The sequence below is a fragment of the Schistocerca serialis genome, chromosome 2 (assembly GCF_023864345.2).
Source record: "Schistocerca serialis cubense isolate TAMUIC-IGC-003099 chromosome 2, iqSchSeri2.2, whole genome shotgun sequence".
Classification (NCBI taxonomy): Eukaryota; Metazoa; Arthropoda; class Insecta; order Orthoptera; family Acrididae; genus Schistocerca; species Schistocerca serialis.
Genome location: NC_064639.1, coordinates 653,693,997 through 653,720,430, shown reverse-complemented (window position 1 = coordinate 653,720,430; position 26,434 = coordinate 653,693,997).

Here is a 26,434-nt window from a genome sequence, read left to right as displayed (position 1 = left end):
AGGTGTTACGAAATCTTTTCTGAAGGCATTTTTGTGGAGTTTAACCTTGAGCGGAAGTCAACTTGGACGAAAAGAATGGAATAGAAGTTTTTGAAACGTGGTTCTGCAGAAGAACGCTGAAGGTGGGATCGCGTAAATAATGCAGAGAAAAGAAAATTGTACCATAACTTGACTAAAAGAAGGGATCGATTGATAGGATATAGTCTACGACATAAAGGAATCATCACTTTAGTGTTGGAGGTAAATGGGGGGGGGGGGGGGGGGTTAAAAATCACAGAGGGAGACGAATAGACGAGTACATTAAAAAGGTAAAAATGGATGTCGATCGCAGTAGTTATTCGGGAATGAAGAGACTTGCGCAGCATAGAGTAACGGTGGGAGCCGTATCAGACAAGTCTTCAGACTGACGACCATAAAAACGAATTCATTTTTAAATTTGATTTTCTGTCTGTCGTTTGAATTTCAACACCAGAAGAAGAGACAAGAGATTGAAAGGAGGGTTTGGACCCGTTCATTGGTTTTTCTCACGACCACAACTTCCTAGGCTTTTCTTATACATAATTAGTGAAGATCTATGGCAATTATTGAAGGGTTCACGAGTTTCCCGTCTTACGGATGCACGAGTTGCTATTAACTCTTCTCTATCAGTCTCTCTGAAGTACCTTTAGTAGTGAGAGGATAGCAGTGTACGTATGCGCGACAGTATCAGAATTGTATTATGAAATCAGGGTGGGTCTTTGCAGCATTTACTTTATTTGGAATGTACTTATCTAGACCACCGTTTATCTACATCTACACGATTTAAGTGCTTAGAAAAGGGTTTATCGAATCACTTTCAGACTCTTTCTCTACTGTTCCGCTGTGGAATAGCACGTCGTAAAAAAGAACACTTACCTCTTTCCTTGCGAGCTCCGATTTATCTTATTTTATTACGATGACTATTTATCCTTTCATCAACAAAATATTTTCACATTTCATTTGAAGATCTCTCCGCGACGAGAAACGCCTTTATTTTAGTGACTGCCACCTGAACTCGCATATCATATACGTGACATTCTTTCCCCCATTATCGCGGTAGGATACTGTAGTCGTTGCTGTGGTTTTCAGTCGAAAGACTGGTATGATGCAGCTCTCCATGCTACTCTATCCCGTGCCCTTTTTTGAAATTCTACGATATTCTCTGTCGATCCTATCCGGCAAAAATCCCATACCGTGTACCAACACCGTGTAACGTCTTTCGGCTTTAATCATAGTTGTTCTGCATGAAAGGAAAATTCAGTCGAGAATAATAAAATATGAGACGAAATTGTTAGCCAGTACTTAACATGAGGAGGTGAAATACACAGCACTGCCGACAGACGCGTGTAAAAGTGAACGTGGCACACTACCTAGCTCTTGGAGGCAACAGTTCGTTCCTCGTGTAAGAGAGAGAAAAAGACTGGGACACATTAGAAGCAATGGCATACAATACAGACTCTTAAGATGAGAGGTCACCACGTGAGTGGCAACGAGGGTCGAGAAAGACGAAGGAATAGAGAGAGAGAGAGAGAGAGAGAGAGAGAGAGAGAGAGAGAGAGAGAGAGACCGCAAAACACTGGGTATTTTAAAAATATTACTAAAACAAACCTATTTAAAATGCCTGTTAAGCAATACGCTCTCTACAGTGTAGGGTTACCCATGTAACACAGATCAGGGGTTTGGTAAAAAATGTAAGTAATAGTAACGAAAATGAAACATGTATTCACGTAAGTTTTCAAACTGTGTTTTTTCTTCCATTTTTGTGGAAAAACCTACCCCCAAAGCTATGAAAACACCTTATCCTATTTCTGAGCTCAACATCTGACTCATTACAGAAGGATACTGACGCAATTTTTCGGGCTAGCAAATGGGAAACTGAGGTACTCAAAACTGGAAGTAAACATCGTCTTTATGATTTGACGTCAGCTGATAGTATGGGTAGTGCTACACATGCAACAACATATGCGTAGCATATATAGTGTGTACAGTGACTAGAAGTGAGAAATGAATGAACAATATTGAACTATCGTTTTACTTTATTAAATAACTTCTTCATAGAACAGTATTGTGTAACAGGAGTAATCCGAATGAATTAGCTCTGTTTTAAACAGGTTGGTCTTCTAAGCGGGAGGGTAGAGCCTCCATTCTTCATCCGGTCATACTAATTTAGGTTTCCTGTGCCTTGCCTACATAACTGCAGGAAAAAAAATACCAGGATGGTTTCTACTATCAGACCACTGCCGGATACCTGTCCCATCCTTGTTAAATTATTAGAGTTTTGTTCTTCTTGGGGTTCCACAGTCTCCTCAATGCGTTTTAAGAAAGAAAACATGGTCCAAATAGGCCATAATATGTTTACTTCCCATGCTGTCAGCGAATCTGGACTGAAATAGTAGTTTTCAAACATTTATGACGAGAATGAGATTTTCACTCCGTAGCGGAGTGTGCGCTGATATGAAACTTCCTGGCAGATTAAAACTGTGTGCCGGACCGAGACTTGAACTCGGGACCTTTGCCTTTCGCGGGCAAGTGCTCTACCATCTGAGCTAGTTTTGCAAGGTTCTCAAGAGAGCTTCTGTGAAGTTTGGGAAGTAGGAGACGAGGTACTGGCGGAAGTACAGCTGTGAGGAGGGTGCGTGAGTCGTGCTAGGGGTAGCTCAGATGGTAGAGCACTTTCCTGCGAAAGCATAGGTCCCGAGTTCGAGTCTCGGTCAGGCACACAGTTTTAATTTGCCAGGAAGTTTCATTTATGACAAGCCTAAAGTTTCACATCACTTTTGAACTGAAAGCCAGTATACATGTAAAGGCACATATCGCTTTCATGTGCGTGGGTACCATAATTACGATGCACAATGCACTAGATTACATCCATTAGATTGATGAATGTTATCTATTGCACTTTTGGTTTGTATTTGTGCTACACACGCGCGTTAAAGTCATGTGTGCCTTTGTACGCCGTATCCCGGGGAGAAAAGTAACCAAGTCAAAAAAACGGCAATGTTTAGTTCATGTTACTGAGCAACACGAGTCAAGCGCCCCAACGGGCACCAAGCACGTCACATCTCTGTCTTGCAGTTTGTTCAGTTCAGGGCAGTAGCGTCACTTTTGTTGTGGGCTACTGCATGATTGGCCATGGCAATGACAGTGTCGTTTCAGCGTTGCTGCTGGCAGCCGTGCATGGGCCATTCTGAGGCGTGACACTTTTCATATATAAGGTAAGTTTAATGTAATTTTTAATATTATAGATTATTATAATGTTCGTGTTTATACGATGTCTGTGTCTTAAATTGCAATGTCCTTCAGACATTGTTTTGATCACTAAAGGTGCTGTGAATACCACGAAATTTTGTGTGTTGTAGCCTAAAGAAATGCTGTACTGCTGTACTGCATTTCAACTTGTTTTTCATTTTTTGTTGTAACGTAAGAAATAATTTTGTCTGACGGAGTTCGAATGTCGTATTATACTGCAGTAAATTAAAAAAATATTTGGAATGGAAAAGTGGCAAAAGTTTTACATGACATGACGTTACATTACATTCTAACGTAAGAACTACTTTTGTCTGATGGGGGTTCGAATGTCGTATTTTACTACAGTAAGTTAAAAAAATATTATTTGGAGTGGAAAAGAGGCAGTATTACATTACATTACAAAAATAGATATGTTTCTAGAGAAGCAAGAAAAGTAACCCAACTCATAGAACTAATTAATAATTATCTGATAACACCTCACATTCGACGAGAATTTAACTACATGTCCATATTACTGCTGCGTATAATGTAATGAAATTCTCTGCCAAATGTACTTACTTGAAATCTGAAGGGAGCTTATACTATTTCAATATAAGTTTTACATAATTCTTTAAGTTGATTTGCCTCGGGCATGGATGTGTGTGATGTCCTTAGGTTAGTCAGGTTTAACTAGCTGTAAGTTCTAGGGGACTGATGACCTCCGAAGTTAAGTCCCATAGTGCTCAGAGCCATTTGAACCATTTTTTAAGTTGATTTCTCTCAAGTGTCGTATTCTGGAAATATGTCACTGCTCTTGTCGCGCTGCAATACGTTCTGACTATTTAGACAAATATGATGTGAAGCTTGAGGCTTGTGATAAGCGCCTGAATATGAGTAACAGTCGAAATTAGCTAACAATAGGGGCAGTAAATATATTACAGCCTGTTTAGACAATGTTTTGGCAACTTAGCCATGTAAGTATGTAAATTCCTGTATGTATTAATTACGTTTCTTTTGTTGTCTCTACATTGTAATACCAAGACATGTCCAGATCCGTTGCGAAAGTGATATAATTGAAGTACTTCTACAGATGCTGCTACTACTAGATTAAAAATTTTGTTTTGTCTCGTAGCGAGGACACATTTTCATTGGCCGTTAGTATTACAGGTCTCTTAGCGACGTCACCTTCTCGTCGGTCCGTCGTGTGACGGGTCTCGTGCTCGAATGGCTAGTGCGCAGGCGCGGCGTCGTCCGTTCGAACGGGGAGGCGCGCAGCTGCCGTGGCGGTAGTTGGGCGGCGTCGGTCGAGGAGCGGTGATGCCGACACGAGCACGAGCCGGCCACTGCTGACCCCGTGCCGCGCGAGCTGTGCGATCCGTGACGCGCTGTGCTGTTCCGAGTGGTGTGGTGCTGTGCTGTGACACAAGAGACATGGGCTGCAACACCAGCAAGGAGGCCGTGTCCGCCGTCGAGCAGGGCGCCGCGGGGGCCGTCGAGCACGCCAAGAACCAGGCCAAGGGGATGATCGACGGCGTCGAAGGTATGTCCTCCCGTGTGGCGCGCGCTCCGCGGTAGTGCAACAACGTCACTCTACAAATAATCTCCTTCCAGGGGCGTTAGTCCCGCAAGATCTGCGGAAGAACTGGGAAGTTTGGAAAAAAGGTTTATCGGAAGTAAACCCGTGAGGGCGGATCGTAAATCTAGCCTAGATAGCTCAACTGGTAAGAATATAGCTAGCAAAAGCCAAGGTTCTCGTTTCAAGTCTCGGTCCGGCACAAAATTTTAATCTACCAGAGCGTTTCAGATTCTTTCTGCTTTGCAATCCCGAGGTAAAGGTCTGTTATCGGTCTACGCAAGTCGGTGATTCTGCTTTTTTAACCGAGTTTCTCGGTCGCTTTCATAAAGGTGTAAAGGTCTTGTTTCAGATGTTGTTGTTGTGATCTTCAGTCCAGAGAATGGTTTGATGCAGCTCTCCATGAGACTCTATCCTGTGCAAGGGTCTTCATCTCAAAGTACCTACTGCAACCTACATCCTTCTGAATCTGCTTAGTGTATACGTCTCTCGATCTCCCTCTACGCCGGCGCTCAGTCCGGAGCCGCGCGACTGCTACGGTCGCAGGTTCGAATCCTGCCTCGGGCATGGATGTGTGTGATGTCCTTAGGTTAGTTAGGTTTAAGTAGTTCTAAGTTCTAGGGGACTGATGACCACAGGTGTTAAATCCCATAGTGCTCATCGTCATTTTTTTCTCCCTCTACAATTTTTATCCTCCACGCTTCCCTCCAATACTGGTGATCTCTTGATGCCTCAGAACATGTCCTACCAACCGATCCCTTCTTTTAGTCTGGTTGTGCCACAAATTCCCCTTCTCCCCAGTTCTGTTCAGTACCTCCTCATTAGTTACTTGATCTACCAGTCTAATCTTCCGCTTTCTTCTGTAGCACCACATTTCGAAAGCTTCTCTTTTCTTCTTGTCTAAACTATTTATCGTCCATGTTTCGCTTCCATAAATGGCTACACTCAATTCAAATACTTTCAGAAAAGACTTCCTGACACTTAAATCTATACTCTGTGTTAACAAATTTCTCTTCTTCAGAAACCTTTCCTTGCCATGGCCAGTCTACATTTTATATCCTCTCTACTTCGACCATTATCAGTTATTTTGCTCCCCAAACAGTAAAACTCATCTACTACTTTAAGTGTCTCATTTCCTAATCTAATACCCTCAGTATCACCTGATTTAATTCGATTACATTCCATTATCCTCATTTTGCTTTCGTTGATGTTCATCTTATATCCTTCTTTCAAGACATTATCCATTTCGTCCAGTTGCTCTTTCAAGTCCTTTGCTGTTTCTGAGAGAATTACTACGTTATCGGCAAGTCTCAAGGTTTTTATTCCTTCATGGATTTTAACTCCTACTCCCAATTTTTTTTTGTTTCCTTTACTGCTTGCTCAATATACAGATTGAATAACATCGGGGATAGGCTATAACCCTGTCTCACTCCCTTTTCAGCCACTGCTTCCCTTTCATGCACCTCGACTGTTATAACTGCCATCTGGTTCCTATACAAATTGTAAATAGCCTTTCGCTCCCTGTATTTTACCCCTGCCACCTTCAGAATTTGAAAGAGAATATTCCAGTCAACATTGTCGAAAGATTTCTCTAGGTCTAAAAATACTAGAAACATAGGGTTGCCTTTCCTTTATCGTCTAAGATACGTCGTAGGGTCAGTATTGCCTCGCGTGTTCCAACATTTCTACGGAATTCCAATTGATCTTCCCCGAGGTCGGCTTCTACCAGTTTCAGATATACCTATCTACAAAACATTCGGGAATGTACCGTAAACTGAACACGGAACCTTACAGCAAAGAGTCAGCAACAGTAACCGTTAGGCCTGCCTTAAGAGGACAATAGCAGGAGCTCCATTCTTCTTGTATGATTCCCATTGAGATGATGCTGGAAGACAGTTCAGTTGTAAAATTTCGTAGCTGTAAAAATTTAATATATTACAACAGACAAACTTACATAAGAATGAGTTATATGATACCGACGGATACAAATTTACGTAAACGCCTAACACACGTGCTTAACACTATGTAAAACCTTTCTGCTTCACATTTTGCAGCATTCACTAATTTTATTTTGTGTTTAATACCTCAGTTACAACTCTCACTTTAGATGCTTATTAGTAGGCAAAATCCATTGTCTCTCTTCATGAGTAAGTTTAATGATGCATCTTCACAGGAAGCCGAGCAACAATATTTTATTCAGAAAGATGTGTAAACAGTGAACATGTTCTTCATTCTGAGTAGAAGTTTGTAATATTTTTACGGTTTTCCAATGGAGACAATTAACTGAGTATAGAAGTAGTTCTACATGAGAATTACAAGTGCCAACTGCTTGTTTGTCATAATTCAAGGTGCTGTTAAGAATTTCAGAGACAAGAACCTGCCTCTCTACACCCAGTACGTGAAAGCCTCTAAGAAAGATGTAAACAGCAACTGGTAAAATGTGTAAAGATTTTTGTTGTGAAACACCTCGTCGTGAACAGCACTCCTTAAAGGTTTAATGCCTAACCATATATTTAACGGCACAAGACAAGTGAATATCAAAGACGGTCTGAGAAGCAGACAACAACTGCACGTCATCCAGCGCTCATCCGGCTGCGCGACTCCGAGACACAGAGAGAGTGCAGAAACTGACAAATGGTCAAACCACTGCCTCCGCGAGGGACCTTATACGCATACGTAGCTCTCGCAGATCTCTTTAGCCTAGCCGCGCGAGCGGTTTCCACGTCCACTCCGAAGAAGTGTTCACGACAATGAAATGAAATTCGTCATCAGAAAAACATGAATAAATGGGACTAAAAGAAAGAAGAAGAAAAACAATTGCGCTATTTCTTCGCTTCACACCTGTAACTGGTGCCCTGAATGCACGAGTGTGGTTGTTTCAGTTTTCATCATTCGCTTTGAGCACGTCTATTTCAGAATGAGTAGGCGACATTTTGACTTTTTTGTTCGTTTTTCATCACCAGATTTATGACTGGTTTGATGCGGTCCGCCACGAAATTCACTCGTGTGCTAACCTACCTCATAACAGCACTTGCTCCCAACGTCCTCAAGTATTTGTCAGATAAATTTTAGTCTCTTTCTCCCCCTGCAGCCTTTACCTTCCATAATTCAAACACATGTTCTGTCATCTTGTGAATGTTTTCCAAATATTCCTCTTCTCGCCGATGTTTTGGAGAATCTCCTCATTTCTTATCAGCTCAAGTAATTTCCTATATTCTTCTGTGACATCACACCTTACAGGCTATGATTCTTTTTTTCTGTTTTCCCTCAGTTCATGATTCGCTTCCATACAATGTCGAGCTTCAAACGTACATTCTCAGAATGTGTACCTCAAATTATGTCCTACGTTTGATACAAGCTAACTTGATATAAATGGTTGTACTTCAGTCATAAATTGCATTAAGAAGTATGTTTTTTTATTTATTAATGGTGACTAGTTTCGGACACATACGTCAGTTTTCAAACCATCCATATCGCAAGTGTGACAATACAGGAGAAATCCTACGTACAAAAACTGCCCTTGCAGTGATGATCAAAGCAGCACTGTGGCCGATTCGACACCAGTAAAGACACCACACAGGACCGATGTTGTCCGAAACTAGTCACCATTAGGACGTAAAAAAGATACTCCTTAATGCAGCTTATTGTATTGTATTGTACTGTATGGAACTGGGGACTTAGATTCGACGGAGAGGCTTCGTCCCTGCCGTAGCCCTCAGTGGTTCACAACTCCACAACAGGCCACAGCAGTCCACCCACCCCACCACCGCCCCACACCGAACACAGGGTTATTGTGCGGTTCGCCCCCAGTGGACCCCTCGGGAACGTCTCACACCAGACGAGTGTAAACCCAATGTTTGCGTGGTAGAGTAACTATGGTATTGGCATACGTGGAGATAGTGTTTGCGCAGAAATAACCGACATAGTGTGACTAAGGCGGAATAAGGGGAACCAGCCCGAATCCGCTGAGGCAGATGGAAAACCGCCTTAAAAACCATCCACAGACTGGCCGGCACATCGGACCTTGACACTAATCCGCCGAGCGGATTCTTTGCTGGGGACCGGCACGCCTTCCCGCACAGCTAACCGGCGGGCTTAATGCAGCTTATGATAAAGCTGCACCCACTTATTTCAATTATAAAACAAGCGGCGGACCTATTTTCCACCTGTAGTATACTGCAAGCTCGTGAACAACTAAAGTTATTTTTTTTTTCATGGAATGCCCTCTTTGCCTATAATAGCTTGTTTCTTGTGTACTCAATGCTTCGTCCGTCATGTTTTATTTTCCTTGTAAGTGTAGTATACGTTCAACGTTCTTAATTCTATTTATTGGAAATCTATTCTGAAGTAATATTTCTGTAATTAACATTGCGAACCGTGACGACAAAGATATTATATTACTAGTGTCAGTCCATGTCCTCGGGCTTGTTTTATATTCAGTTATCAGTAGTCTCGATGATCTGGAGAGAACGGTACGAATTATGACTGCTACTCCTGAAACTGCTGTTTTATTGCATCGAAAAATATCAGACATTTGATCGCTGACTCAGTTCTTGAGATTTCAAACATATTTACATCACAACGTCAAGATAAGACAAAGTAATAAAACAAAGGTGAAAAGATTAATCTGTTTTCTTTTCTTTTCGTTGTTTAGTATATACCATTCTACGTAAGTAGTTACCGCTACTGCAAGAGAAATATTGGGTATTTTATGGAATTTCTTAGTACATGTTCTTCCTCGCATGCAAGCAGAAACAGATTGATGACCTGTGCTTGTAGTAAAAGAGATGAAGTCGTAAGATAAATTCTTACCTAAAGGATATCATTCTGATATCTATTAATTTTTTATGGAGAGTTTAATTCCATTTCAATTATTAGTATTTTTTGTTAAAAACTTCACACAAGATAACAGAATTCCTTCAATTCATCCACATCGTTGTCATCAATTTTCATAAGTTTATCACAGATCTCATTTCTGCTACAACTCTTCAGTTTCGTCTTTCTTCCGTTTACTCTCAGTCCATAGCGTGTACTCATTAGACTGTTCATTCCCTGCGCCATACCCCTTAAGTCTTCTTCACATTCACTGAGAATAATAATTACATCAGCAACTCCTTTCACTGATATCCCCTCACCCTAAATTTTAATCCCACTCTTCAAGCATTCTTCTATTTTCTTCATTACTTCTTCGATGCTTAGATAGAACAGTAGTGGCGAAATAATGCATCTGTCTTATACTGTTTTTAATTAGAACGCTTTGTTCTTGGTCTCCTGTTCTTTTCTTTCCCCTATTGGTTTTTGTACGTAATGTATATTACCTGTCTTTTCCTATCGCTTGTTCCTATTTTTCTGAGAATTTCAAATATACTACAACATTTTTCAGTGTCAGACACTTTTTTTAGGTCGACAAATCCTGTGAACATGCCTTGAAGTTTCTTAAATCTTGCTGCTATCATACTATTCTGAAATATCAGGTACGCTAATATCGCTTGTAAATCTTTAGTTGATTGCCGGTTTCAGCAATTCGACAACAATGTTGTCATTATCAGGCTGGCTCTGAGCATCTGTGGTCATCAGTCCCCTAGAACTTACAAGGGAACCTCCCCATCGCACCCCCCTCAGATTTAGTTATAAGTTGGCACAGTGGATAGGCCTTGAAAAACCGAACACAGATCAATCGAGAAAACAGGAAGAAGTTGTGTGGAACTATGAAAAAATAAGCAAAATATACAAACTGAGTAATCCATTTGGAAGGTAGGCAACATCAGGGCAAGTGGGAGCTCAGCAGCGCCGTGGTCCCGCGGTTAACGTGAGCAGCTGCGGAATGAGAGGTCCTTGGTTCAAGTCTCTCTCACGTGAAAAGTTTAGTTTTTTATTTTCAGTTTATGTGACAAACTCTTATGTTTTCATCACTTTTTTTGGGAGTGATTATCACATCCACAAGAAAACCCAAATCGGGCAAGGTAGAAGAATCTTTTTACCCATTCGCCAAGTGTACAAGTTAGGTGGGTGGACAACATATTCCTGTTATGTGACGCACATGCCGTCACCAGTGTCGTATAGAATATATCAGACGTGATATCCTGTGGAGGAATCGGTTGACCTATGATCTTGCGATCAAATGTTTTCGTTTCCCATTGGAGAGGCACGTCCTTTCGTCTACTAATCGCACGGTTTTGCGGTGCGGTCGCAAAGCACAGACGCTAAACTTATTATAGCGAACAGAGACGTCAATGAACGAATGGACAGATCATAACTTTGCGATAGTAAAAAAAGGAAACCTTTCACTCGAGGGAAGACTTGAACCATGGATCTCACGTTCCGCAGCTGCTCACGCTAACCACGGGGCCACCGCGCTCGTGAGCTTACGCTCTCCTTGACATTGCTTATCTTCCGCATGGACTACTCAGTTTGTATATTTTGCTTATTTTTTTCATAGTTACACACAATTTCTTCCTGTTTTCTCGATTGATCTGTGTTCAGTTTTTCAAGGCCTATCCACTGTGCCAATTTATAACTAAATCTGAGGGGGGTGCGATGGGGAGGTTCCCTTGTTAGAACTACTTAAACCTAACTAACCTAAGGACATCACACAACACCCAACCATCACGAGGCAGACAAAATCTCTGACCCCGCCGGGAATCGAACCCGGGAACCCGGGCGCGGGAAGCGAGAACGCTACCGCACGACCACGAGCTGCGGACTCATTATCAGATTTTGTAACGTATTAACAGAAGTTCACAATCTTTACAATCTTGCAAGTCACATAGTGATGTTGCGTCGTTACGATAGAAGGTGGCAAGGAACATCAGCTTTGGTTTGCGTGATACTTCTTGGACTTATCTGTCCTTGCTGTCTTCGGGATAGTATGATTCTGCAAGTCCAAGTGATTTTGTAAATTCTGAAAGAATGTCACCTCTGTCTTCCACCTTTCTTGATCGCTAGTTTTCGCAATCTCTGCTAAGCACCGACTGTAGTATTGGTTCCCTTATGTCTTGCATATCGATTCCCCAAATGATTGTGATTGGATAGTTCCTCCCCGTTACGACGGTACCTAGTGGTTACTGCTGCTGAGTGGTTACTTTTATAAACACCAAATCATACGAGCAAACCAGTTACGACTTTGTCTGATATTGCTCGTACCTTAGGTACTTGGGCTGCGCACGGCTCTGTTGAAGAAGAAAAGATGTAGTCATATGATCTGCTTTGATGTCCTGCAGCTAATTCGCTGCAAATAATAACCTGTAGCTGTGATCCTGCAGCCAAATAGCCTATGCGTTGGCTAGAACTACGAGTTAATAAAATACACAGAAATCCAAAATAAAAGTTAAATGAATAATTTAATCCTAAGGTTTCTATTCTAACGTATGTAACTGATGCAGACGACAGAGAATTACGTTGAATAATGATTGTTTAAGAAAGGACAACTAGAATAAAGGGGAAGTTGGCCTACGACATTCAGGTAAAATACAAACAGAAAATGCCCTTATCAAATGCAGCAAAGTAGTAAGAAGAATATAAAACGAAAGCAAGTAACGATACAAAAAAACAAAAGTAATAAATGAATTACGTTATTTTTTATGTAAATTTTCTTGTGAACGTTCAGTTTGCAGCTATCTCGGTACATCTTATCACATCCTCGGCATAGGCACTACCGTCGTCCTTTCATAACCCCATATAATTTACATATTCCCTCTAAGTCACCACCTATCTTTCGTTAATGTCTCTTATACACGTATTTCTGTTTCGAATATCAGATCTGAACTTTTTAGTTTATTCCTAGATAAATTGAGACTATGTCCAGTAACTACAGTGTGTCACAATTCTTAATTAGGAACGTCATTTCGCCTTAAGGGGTCAATGTAAGTCCATCTTTAACAGAGGGTTGCGGTAGCTCAGCTGTTAAATATAAAGTAGCGAATCAAAACTCCTTCAGTCTTCTAAATTTCCAGTTATTGAGCAACGAGGTTCATCGCTACAATGCGCTTTCTTCAGGCTCTTGCTTAAAGACAACAATGATAACAGCGTCAAATGGATAACAAAAGGGACTGTAGTGATAAATAGTAACGTACAACAATATCAAACTGTACAGGGAGTAACATCACAGTTCAAGCTAAACTAAGGAATAAAATGAAAGAAGTTGCACACTATATTAATATGAACCAGGGAACAAAATACGTACGCCATACAACAGTAAAAAAAAAAGAACCTACTAAACGGAGGTCAATATTGCATGTTACGCGTAGATAATCACGATGTAATGCGGATGTCAACGCCTGTGAAACATCAGGAACAAAACAATCACAGTCATTCAGGGCATTCAAGAAAAGTGTCGAATACTTTGAGAAGAAGTATTACTCATCAAAACAAGAAAAATAAGTCCAATAAACGTGGGTTCAGAAATGCACACTTTCTGTGATAAACACGTGTTTACAGGAGGTAAATGTCTGCGTCAGTTGTTCGCGCACATTGTGACGAAAGGATGCTGGTGCGCCATCATGCCTGAACCACATTCATATTCATCGTGGCAAAGGCACAGCCTCCAGCGAGACAGACAATACATAGGGAGAAAGTGCAGATAATGCGCCCCAGTTAACCTTCGTGATAGCAGGTATGGCCTTACTAATCTATCGCCCAGTACTGCAGGGCGGCCTGTGTGACCGAGCGGTTCTAGGCACTTCAGTCTGGAACCGCGCGACCGCTACGGTCACAGGTTCGAATCCTGCCTCGGGCATGGATGTGTATGATATCTTTAGGTTAGTTAGGTTTAAGTAGTTCTAAGTTCTAGGGGACTGATGACCTCAGATGTTAAGTCCCATAGTGCTCAGAGCCATTTGAACCATTTTTGAACCCAGTGCGGCTGCCCATACGTTGTCTGAGAATCGGTGTTGAGCCCTCTTTTCTGTATTGCTTGGGGATTTACATCTACACATACATGCTGGTTATGGAAATTCACATCATTTCTCGTGAATCCTACCTCATCGGTAAATAAAAGCTTGGATGTGAACAGTGGATCTGCGGCACAAGTTGTAATGGTACTTGAATTACGTAACCATTACGGCAGCTCACCTGAACCTCTCGATACCAGCAATATTCTACTGAGTTTCTGTAAAGTAGTTAACATATTTCTGAGACAACATTCAGATTTGATTTCATTAATGTAGAGATACTTTGATACATCGATGTGTTTATGTTGCAATGATATTATTCTTATGTGTATTCTTTCTTTTGTCACTATGATCTTTGACGTACTTGTAACTCTGATTTTTGGGCGCGTAAGCGATTATTAGTTAGAGAGTCGGACCTTGAGAAGGTCAAGTCTTGGACGTCATGTTGGAAAGACGCATATTGTAGTCAGCTTATAAAATGTGAACTTTAACAGCGAGGAAGATGTTTTCAAGTATGTTTTGTATTGTGAAGTGATGTTTTGTGTGTTACGTGATATTGCAACAAAAGCAATAAAAAGGAAGTGTAACTTAAATTCGGAGTGCTGATTATTTTTTTACATCACCATTGTGTTAACTTTCAAAGGTTTAATCTTCAAGAATGGTTTGTGAAACACATCTATAAAACTTTTGAATATAGCAGAATAAAACCTAGACCTCTTTGCATCCGAGCTTTGAATCATCACCACCTAGATTTTCGACGATTGAGCCATGATTTTACAACGAGACCAGCGTGGGAAACACGAAAAGATGAGTGCCTAGTTTATTCATTATTACATGAAATGACTTTATTAACTGTGCTGTAATGACACTTGCCACATAATAACTTTGTTATTGCCCGAAAATGCAGTATTTAGCAGCGTGAGCAACACCACAATCATTCTTATAATTTTGACCTTTGTTGTGGTAGGGTTGTTAGAACATCTGCAACAGCCGTTGACAGAACCGCCCTCTGCTATGATGGTCCTGTGGCCTTAGGACTTGAGCTCGCTGAAGGTGATATGGGTACAGCAATTGTTCATGTTGCACCCTCCAAGATGAGAAAGTGAGACGCGCCTTCTGCTGCTTATCGTCACATACTGGTCCCACGTACGTCCACCGTACGTAGCACATGCTCCTTCATGTCTAGCGTGCGGACTGTGTAGGGCCTTCCACTGTCAGCCTTCCGAGATGCAAGGGTACCTGTGATTCTCCGACGCTGGTAAAGTCTACCGAACAACTTATCAGAGGGCCCTCTGCGCTGTGGATATTTTTCAGCGTAGCGGGAACACGCTCGCAGACCACGTCCATTTGCTAAACCAAAGCAGAATATCATATATTCCATTTCACTTATCGAGAGGTAGGCTACCATTGGTGAAAGAGAGAAAATGTAAATGTACTGAACCATTTGTACATACAAACAGCGCAATAACAGTAAACACATGTGACTCTGCGTTGGAAGACGTCGCAACACCGTGATGTGTACCTAGGGTTGATAGTACTGCACAGTAATGCACACAAACACTACGAAAACTAACGTAGCCTACAACACGACTCTAACCACACAACTGACTGCAGACTACCTATTGGTAGGTAGAGTATTATGAGTGAGACATCATAATACCCTGCCGACATATTCGACGGAGCACCAATGCAATGACTGTGCAAATGTCCACAACCAAGCGTCGTGCAGTCCTTCCTCTGAACACATGTATATCTCGAAAACTGTGCGTTTCGGACGCATGTTTATTGGACTTATATTTCTTCTTTCGATGAGTACTACCACTTCTCAAATTATTCGACCCTTTTTCTTTTCTTTTTTTTTTTAAAAAAAAAGGCTGTATACTGATGAGTGCAAAATGAAGCTAAAATATTTTATATGTTGTCAAATACTAGTAAAACATAAAATCACTTACTGCAGATGAGCCCAACGTTAACTATCTGTATAACCGTGTTCCGTATACTAAGTCACTAATAAACAAGAATATAACTTACATCAGTCCAATCTCTGTCACAGATTCATAAGGTGCCATCTGTTAAATAAAAACATTTTAATGTACCAAAGTTTGAATCTAATGTAATATACTGTAACGAATTCCCACGAAATTGAAATATATGGAAAAGGTCATAATCAACATTATCATGAAAGTAAGAAGTCTGATAGGCAAGCGTGTCACTAGGTGATATACCAAAATATAAACTGTGAAGTAAGTCTTAAGGAGAGTGCCGCAATACATACACAGTATATCAGAAAGACAAAGGTAAAACGTCAGTCGTCAGCTGGAGAAGAAAACCTTTATTTCATTCACTTTACCAGTTTCGAAATTTAAACTGTCACCTTCAGAAGTGAGATAGGCTCAAATCATTGGTATGCCAACATCAAAATAAGAATGAGTCGGTACTGTTCTTTGCTGCAGAGTCAATAAAACAGAGTAACATCTCTAAAAATACGACTCACTTTTTGTCTTCGTTGAAATATTCTGCAGCTGCTGAACTACAGCTATGAACAAAATCATAGCAGAAAGACATTCATTTCAATCAGAACAACAAAAGACGCGTATTTCTATATGACATATAGCCCTTAAGCAGGGTAAGACAAAGGACAGTATGACCAGCGAGCAGAAAAACAACCAGAAAATATGTCAGAGTATACAATGTGTAATGTGTCAGTTGCTACCTTCATTAGTAGGTGATTAAATGAGAATATGGATGTCAAGGAATATACCAAGGACACCATGTCGGGTATTATCAAGACATTAAAGGTACAGGTGTGCAATCTGGAAAACATACCCATGTCAGTTAATAAAAGTGTAGATGCATGAAAACGAACACACGTCATGTATCATCAAAACTCTGTAGTCAGGGAAGAACTCACAACATTAACACTGTAATGCCAATAAATGTAGTGTAGTCTCAATGGTGGTTACACGCCGAAAATGAGAGTAAGCAAGTGAATAGGTCAAGGCAACGATGCAAGCCGCCACTTGCTTTAATCATAAATATATGTCTGAGTGATGTTAAATATTATTAATTTTACATAAAGAAATGTATAATCTTCTCAGTAACCTTCAAATCGTGAACCACACCTTAATTTATATATGTATTAGAGAATTTTCTCATTGCACTTTTATAGCCTGTGCCTGTGCTCATTTTCAGAACTTAAATTAATTTCATAAGATTGAACCTTAAATTGCTCGTGTACTCACGTACCGCCACAAGAAAATAAAAACAGTGAATAACTGTGGAGAGCAAAAATTGGAAATTTGTGGTAAGGACTATGGGACCAAACTGCTGAGGTCATCGGTCTCTAGGCTTACGCTCTACTTAATCTAACTTAAACTAAGTTACGCTAAGGACAACACACATACACCCATACCCGAACGAGGACGCGAACCTCCGACGGCGGGAGCCGGGCGAACCACGACAAGACGCCCTAGACCGCACAACTGTGGAGAGTATGAATGAGAACACTGGCTTACTTAAGTTTACAAAATAATGACAGGTTTTATTAATCCTTTTCTAGCTACAACTAGCTGATAAATCTTACACTAAACAGACAAACACATATCAGGGAAGAATGGTGTTTGATTGGCAAAGCATACATTGGGGTGGAAGCTATACGACCAGATATACCACAAAATACGGTTCACTTGAGAACAGGGAGCTATGAATGTCATTTAACAAGCTTACGCTGGTGCAGCAGTATTTTACCCTTTCATCCTGATTCAGGTGGCAGCAGGAAACGGCTCGCTGTGGGCGAGGAGCGGTGTGCTGCAGCAGCTGTAATGTTCTGACGCGTCCACGAAAATTTGAAAACTACGTGGCCTGGCGTTCTGATTAGCAGAATGCTTGAAACTTCCCTATCACAGCCCTCAAATCCCGGTAGATTTCAGTGTGAGGTGCATCCGTTCGCTAGTCTGGCCAAACCAGTTTGACTCACAGGCACGACGGTGTGTACTGGAATAGTAAAACGTCAGATGGCCAACTCAGGATGAATTAGTTCACCCTCGTGACGCGATTTGTCCGAGACGATATACAGTTCCATCACTGTCGGTACATTTGGATGCTGCCACTGCCTCGTAGTCCACCACGAGTTGGTCTCACACACTAGGGAAAGACACGAAGTTCTTCACCAGGAGAGGACCAGAAGATGAAGAAAGCAAATGTCACAACCACTTTTCACCAAGCCTCGGTATGGGAGCCGAATTAACAAAAACGAAACCACCCCCGCGTTGCAGAAACCAATCGAACTATCATCTACTCATTGAAGTTCCCCTCTTGACTGTTATGTTGGCCTGATGGCCAATCCAGACACAGCACTGAGGTTCCCACACTGGGGAAGCATGCCTCCACTTTGCATATCTTGAGAGAAGCCAATCAGTGACTCAAAATTTCACTTGTCTGAAGAAAGATTTTAGACCAGGAAGGCGTCGTTCTCAAGCATGGCCATGTTTTGGCAAAAGACACCTACCTAGACGGGACCACAGTCCCTCATTTATGGAGAGATCTTCCTGGGCCGACCATTTCAAAATTCTGAAAGAAGGCGGTTAACCTTCCCAGACAGTCATGCCCAGGAAAGATATATTTTTGCTACTCTCTGAAAGAAACTGGCGACTTCATGGGATGAAGGGGGTTATAATCTTGCCTCCACTAAATATGTGCAGCAGCCACTCTGTCTGTATTCTCTCACTTTCTAACATGAGAATGAACGGAGTTCTGTGACCTTCCCACCATTTCCACAAAGGTGCAGTTTGTATCAGTCTCCCTTAAATGACTTGCTCCACCTACTTTCTGCCAAACGGCCGCCTTCCCGACAGACTGCCGCCTGGCCCAGGTAAAATGCTTTGCGAGCCGACGCCTGTCTGTCCGACCTTAAACGGGAAGGAGAAGAGGCTTGGCCAGAAGCCCCTCTGCGGCTACGATCCACTGAGCGCTGCTTCCCGGAATCACTCACACACCATATGGCTGCTCTCAGCATTTATAGCCCCCAATTTCATCTCCCTCCATGTTCTCCGTCGCCTCCACTACGGCCCCTCGGGTACAGCTTCTCTACAGGTTACACATGCAGTGATAAGAACATTCTGCTCACAATTTCCCCGTGTAAAAAAGTCAAAAAACCAAACATACCAAATTTAGTAATGTGGAACACCGAGATAATGACCTAAAATATGAACATTAATCTGACTGACAGTGTTGTTAAAGAGAGAGAGAGAGTGGCGTGCAACCTCTCAACATTAACTTGCATCATACAGGACTTGTGAAAAAATAGAAAGGTACTAAAACCTAAAAACATGTATGCTATCTGATGAATAGTAACTGCACGGCTGCAGTGCAGCCTAGAAAAACGATGTTAAAAACCAAATAAGAACTATGTGTGAAGGCATATTCCTGTACATATTGAAGACCAGTATAACAATATTACGTGTAGCTACACACCTAGTGTATGAAATTGCTAGCTGGAAGTACAACCACTAACTAAATTTATGTATCCCTTCTAAAGTGGTATCCCATATAAACAGTACACATGAAAGCGTTGCGATCACTACTGAGTCTCAACAAGGGAACTATGTTAATATATTCTAATATACAGGCGATTATCAATGAACTAAATAACCAGAACTGTAAAAGTTCCAGTATGTTGCATATCAGTCTGCAACCATGCTTGGGAACCCAAGCCCATTTACTTCATTTGCAGACCAATATTAAAAGAAAGAAGCATGTTACCCAAGCTACCAACAGTGGCCGTGGTATAGAAAAAACCGTATGTGAATGAATGCTTAACACACTGACATAACCAAAAAAGGGGGGAACGACCAGAAAGGAAAGTGCTTCCATATTAGATTGAGAAGAACACGTACAAACAGATAATACCTAATAATAGATAAGCTGTTGAAATGTGGAAAGGTTAAAGCAGAGTCATGAAACTCATGCTATCAACACGTAAAGCGATAAAGACATCGCAATGTTATCTAGCCGAAAAATGTTAACTCAACAAAACCTCTGGAATTCCGAGTGATGGCTAATTAAACTCTGTTAAAAACGAGGGGAGCACATGACATGACACATGACGTTATATTTGAGGTTACAGTTCAAAACTGAGGGTGCGCAAACACGCAATCAACTAGTGGAGATTATAGAGTCGGTAAGAGTAATTCCTTTGCACCATGTCAAACAACATACTAAAACTGACATAGTCTATTGAAAATCCTCAAAGGGGAGCATGTCTCCAGTGGATTAAATCAAAATGACTTTCTGACGGTAATATGAAAACTTTAATCGGGCCCCACTTTATATGGAAATTTGTAACTTGGTGCTAACTTAGAATATTTTTTCAGAGAGCGTATCTATTCATCGACAGAAAGGTGACCTCAGATGTCTTGTTGACTGGTTTTAGTTACTAGGGTATGGGAGGCGAAACGCTGGCACACTGCTGAAACAAGTACGGCAAAATCAAATGAGCTAAATCATTGTGATCATAATAGAATCTGTTCTCAAGTTTTATTCGAATTACTACCTGTCATCTTACATATGGTTAAGGAACACCTAAATTTCTGCTTATTGACCCGAGAGAAGTGACACACATCAGCATTTGTACTACACGTGTCACTGATTTGACTATTCTGACTTTTTTCAAAGCTTTACTGAAGGGATTCCTCTCATACATCATAACAACATCCAACTGATTAATCTAAAACTGTGAAAAATGAAGGAATAATTCTTGATGTAAATATAATTGGACAATAAAAGCTCTTATAATTAACAGAAAAATATTTTCCTCCATAAATGATTTTCGAAACTCTGAAGATACGATTGTTCTAACTTAGATAGTGGCAACTATTTATTCACATCCGATACAAAAGAATTACATGTTTGCGCCTGTTACTGCCTTCAAAGTGGTCACCAGCGTTGTGTAGAACCCGTTGCCAGCGATGTGGAAGGCGTAGTATACCGTTAGCAGAGCCTGTTCTGTTGATGGTGCGAATGGAGCGGTCTACTGCCTGTCGAATCTCTGGAACAGTTCTGAAGCGAACGCCACGAAGTGTTTCCTTCATCTTCGGAATCAAATCAAATTAAGTCCGGGGAGTATGGAGGATGGTACAGTACTTCCCAGTCCCATCGACCGAACAGAGCAGCCACAGCTTGCGCTGTATGCGCCCGCGCTTTGTCGTGAAAAATGATGGGTGGGTTGTGCAGAAAGTGTCGCCGCTTCTTTCGCAAAGTTAGTTGCAGGTGATTCTCCAAAAACGAACAGTAATATGATTTAAGTCCTTGTGACTTTGATTTGATTCCGAAGATTAAGGAACCACTTCGTGGCATTGGCTTCAGAACTGTTCCAGAGAGTCGACCTTTCCATTCGCACCATCAACAGAACGGTATACTACGCCTTCCACATCGCTGGTAATGGGTTCTACACAACGCTGGTGACTACTTCGAAGGACAGTAACAGGTGAAAACAACTCTCTTGTATCGGTTGTGAATAAATAGTATCCGCTATTTAAGTTACAACCGCCGTATTTCCACCACCTTAAGAGAGAAATTTGTCCAGCCATTTGTTGTGCTGAAACTATACTGCTGTAATAGTCTACAGAACAACATGGCATCTCGAGCTAGCTAGAAATGATTCAGGAAGGTGGGAATGTAACACACGCTTGTTCGAGCGTGTAGTTAGTTTTATTTTTTATTTATTTTATATATATTTAATTAGGTTAGATACTACAATACAAGTAGAGTGGTTTTTACAGGCTGTCTTAGTCACTTGTTCATTAATAGCTCTCCTCACACACCGAAGAGTTTTGTGCCTTACATAAATGTAGGTACACTATGTGATCAAAAGTACCCGGACACCTGGTTGAAAATGTCTTACAAGTTCGTGGCGCAGTCCATCGGTAATGCTGGAATTCACTATGGTGTTGGCGCAAACTTAACTTTGATGACAGCTTCCACTTTCGTAAGCATACGTTCAGTGATGTGCTGGAATGTTTATTGGGGAATGGCAGCCCATTCATCACGGAGTGCTGTACTGAGGAGAGGTATCATGTTGGTCAGTGAGGCCTGGCACGAAGTCGGCGTTCCGAAACATCCCAAAGGTGTTCTGTAGGATTCAGGTCAGGACGCTGTGCAGGCCAGTCCATTACATGGATGTTATTGTCGTGTAACCACTCCGCCACAAGTTGTGCATTATGAACAGGTCCTCGACTGTATTAAAAGATGCAATCGCCATCCCCGAATTGCTCTTCAACAGTGGGAAGCAAGAAGGTGCTTAAAACATCAATGTAGGCCTGTGCTGTGATAGAGCCACGTATACCGAAAAGGGGTGCAAGCCCCCTCCATGACAACCACGACCACGCCATAACACCACCGCCTCCGAATTTTACTGTTGGCCCTATAAACGCTGGCAGTTGGCGTTCACTGAGCATTCGCCATACTCACACCTTGGCATCGGATCGCCATATTGTGTACCGTGATTCGTCACTCGACACAACGTTTTTCCACTGTTAAATCGTCCAGTGCTTACCCTCCTTACACCAAACGAGGCATAATTTGGCATTTACCGGCGTGGCGTGTGTCAGCCACTCGACCGTGAAATCCAAGTTTTCTCAGATCCAGCCTAACTGTCATAGTACTTGCACCGGATGCTGATGGAGTTTGGAATTCCTGTGTGATGGTCTGGATATTCCCGGCGGGGTCAGGGATTTTCTCTGCCTCGTGATGACTGGGTGTTGTGTGATGTCCTTAGGTTCGTTAGGTTTAAGTAGTGCTAAGTTCTAGGGGACTGATGACCACAGCAGTTAAGTCCCATAGTGTTCAGAGCCATTTGAACCATTTGATGGTCTGGATAGATGTCTGCCTGTTACACATTACGACCCTCGGCGGTCTGTCAATCAACAGACGAGGTCGGCCTGTACGCTTTTGTGCTCTACGAGTCCCTTCACGTCCGCACTTCACTATCACATCGGAAACAGTGGACCTAGGTGTGGTGTCACCGCCAGACACCACACTTGCTAGATGGTAGCCTTTAAATCGGCTGCGGTCCGTTAGTATACGTCGGACCCGCGTGTCGCCACTATCAGTGATTGCAGACCGAGCGCCGCCACACGGCAGGTCTAGAGAGACTTCCTAGCACTCGCCCCAGTTGTACAGCTGACTTTGCTAGCGATGGTTCACTGACAAAATACGCTATCATTTGCCGAGACGATAGTTAACATAGCCTTCAGCTACGTCATTTGCTACGACCTAGCAAGGCGCCATTACCAGTTACTATTGATGCTGTAAAACATGTACCGTCAAGAGCGATGTTCACCAATTATGGATTAAAGTTAAGTATTCCACAGCTACGTCCTTTTTTGCTAGTCTCATTTCCTAGACCTGTTCCAGACCTCACGCCAGCCTGCGTGAGTTAAAACGCGTACCTTTCGGCTTCCTCTCATAGTGGGTTGGCTGTCTTGCCAATCCACAACACTAGGGATGTTTATAAGTGTGGAAATCTCACGTACAGACGTATGGCCCAAGTGACACCCAATTAGCAGACCGCGTTCGAAGTCCGTGAATTCCGCGGAGCGCCCCATTCTGCTCTCTCACGATGTCTAATGACTACTGACTACTGACTACTGAGGTCGCTGATATGGAGTAACCGGCAGTAGGTGGCAGCACAATGCACTTAATATGGAAAACGTATGTTTTTGGTGTTGTCCGGATATTTTTGACCACATAGTGTACAATACGAGACTTGGTAGGCCCAGTGTACTGGCAGTATATTTACATAAACATGAAACTTTATCCAGCTCTCCTCTATTTAACAGATTTCTACAACAACAAAAATCAATGTATGATCTAAGACAATGCTACATTCAACAGAAAATTTAAGCATTTTCTATTGTTAATATCGCAGTTGCTGTCGGATTGCAACGAGACTCATACTTCATTGAGCCTAATATTTGATATTTAAAGTTTGTGGTGTAGTTGACGGAGAAGCGTAAAAGAGAGGAAGGAAATAAAAAATCTGTGTTAAAAGGTGGGCTTAACCACTTGTGAAAGGTGAATTTTAACAACAACGCCTCTTATCAACGAAGGACAAAATTAAAGAAAAAATTACGTTAGAAATATAAAAAAATGGAGTCTATTATATACTGTAATAATTTTTCCTGTTTATATTTTAGTTGTTAAAAGAAATGCTGCAGATTACCCGCCTGCAGTGTTTCACGGTGTGGCGGTATGTGTCAAAGTTAATGGATATCTGTCCACTGCACGGTGCAGGAATCCAATACTTCACCATTACTCGATCGATGACAAATTGCTGGAAACAGTAGCTACCGTAAACTACCTAGAAGCAACTTTCCGGAGCGTCCTAAAGAGGAATGACCATATGTAATAAATACTAGGAAAAGAAGGATGGATGTCATGCTAAGGTTCACAGGAAAATTCATAAGGAAATTTAATTCATCCGCGAAAGAAGTGGCTTACAAAACGTTTGTTCGACCGACTCTGGAGTATTTCTCACAGCCTACGACCCACACCAGACAGGATTAACAGTGGAAATAGACGAAATCCAACGCAGAGCGGAGAGTACAGACACTGGATCGTTTAACCAACGCGAGAGAGTTACGCAGATGCTCAACGAACTCCAGAGAGGCATTGTGCATGACCAAGAGGTTTAATGTCGAAATTCCCGGGAGATTAGGACAACATATTACTTCCTCGGACTACAACGAGAAAATCCGAGAAATTAGAAACAACACACAGGTCCACAGACAACTGACAATCATTCTTCTTTTCATGTGACATTTGCGAATGCAACAGGGAAATGAGGGCGGGGGAGGGGTGGACGCACACACCATAATACAGGTTATGGAGTATATATGTAGATGGGAATGTTGAGTTTAATGCCTCTCTGTCTCATATCCGAGTTATAGGACATTATGATTAGGCACTGGTTCTTATCTCGTCTCTTCCCTTCGTTCCCTTCTGATAAATGATAACGAAAACACAACAATACACTGCAAAAGCGGTTATCAGATGCACAGCCGATACACGATACATAACGAATCGGCAGATAGTAACGAGAAATCACTTTCACTTGAACCTAGCCCAGGACAGAAGTGCAGGGTTCCCGGATTATTTCTAACGCTCGCTTTATATTCTGAGTCGCCTTGGCTCCCATCTGTCGCTTGTTTAGAATCTGCATTTAATATTTTAGAAATTTACTTATTTATCAGCCATTTTACTCAACAGCCAGAGCGAATTTTGCATTTTTTCTCTTATTTTTTTTTCACTTTGACCCTTTCCACACTCAATTCTTTTCGCTGGTCTCGACAGATATAACATTTTACTTCCCTTTTTGTATTGCCCTGCCTAAAATACATGGATCATCTGTATAACTTGCGCAATTTATTCCATGTACAGCCACTGTATTTATATACAACAGTTCTGTGTTATTTTCCATGTACTATTTGAAATGTTATTTGTTCATTCGTTTATTTCACGCTCGCTATCGATTACTGTCCCATTTTCACAACTGTTTAGGGCTTTCACTCTCCTCTACCAAGCCCGCCACTGACAATGAACACTTTCTAATCATATGCTTATTTGAATTTATTGTTGGTCTCTGGTTTCTACGAGTGTTTCATTTACTGTTAAAGCAGTGCGATCAGCTACAGACATTTATGATCGAATATTGATCACTTTAGTTTTATGTAATCTATAAATGGATTGACATTGCCGTTTTGCTTTCTGTGTTTTTACTGAAACCATCATGGTTGGGAAAACATAACATTGCTTGCATAGCGCTATTTTCTTAGTCAGGAATAAAATAACAATATGTAAAGGATGCTAAATTCATATATATATATATATATATATATATATATATATATATATATATATATATATATATATATATAAGCTGTTTGCTTGTTGATTGGTTTATAGTTGCATCCAGTTTAATTATAATGGGCATGTTTAGGGTGAGCAGTAATTAGCACAGTGAACTGTGAGGGGGAGGAGGGGGGGGGGAGAGAATATTTGCCATCCAAATTAAAGTTCTCTGTAATTTCCTAAAACGGATTAAGACAAATATGGGAAAGCTTCCCGTCAAACAAGAACGGTCAATATCCCTTCGCATCCTTGTCCTCTCCGAGACTGTACTCGGTCTTTTCATCGAGGACTCTTCGTATTTATTTATTTGTGAAGCAACGATGGAGCGTCGAACACCACGACGATCTGCATAAAAATCATTTTTTATATTTAATGGCGGTTGGTTGACAGTTTGAGAATCTTAATCAACTATGTCTTCCATTTTCTAGAAAAGCTTTATTTCCGATGTGACGTTGAGAACGGATAAAATGCATGAAACACTGCTAGATTTTAATAATGAATGGTAATAACGTGCACGTTTTTAGCAACAGTAAATTTACCCCTTTTATTTTAACCTCAAGTAAAGTATCAAGTCGTTAATCAATTAAGCATCAAACCTTTAGAAATGCAGTTTTTCGGCTTCAATTGCAATAGTGTAAAGATGTAGTCATATTTATTTCCTGTGTGTATGTACCACTTGCAAGGTCGTCATCCCCAAATCACTTCTTTATATAAATGTTGTTACGAAACGATTTAATGTGGCACAATCCGTTTTCTTCCACAGAAAAAAAAATGCGCTGTGTGTTTCAGAAGTCATGTGTAGCAAAATTATCGCTATTAT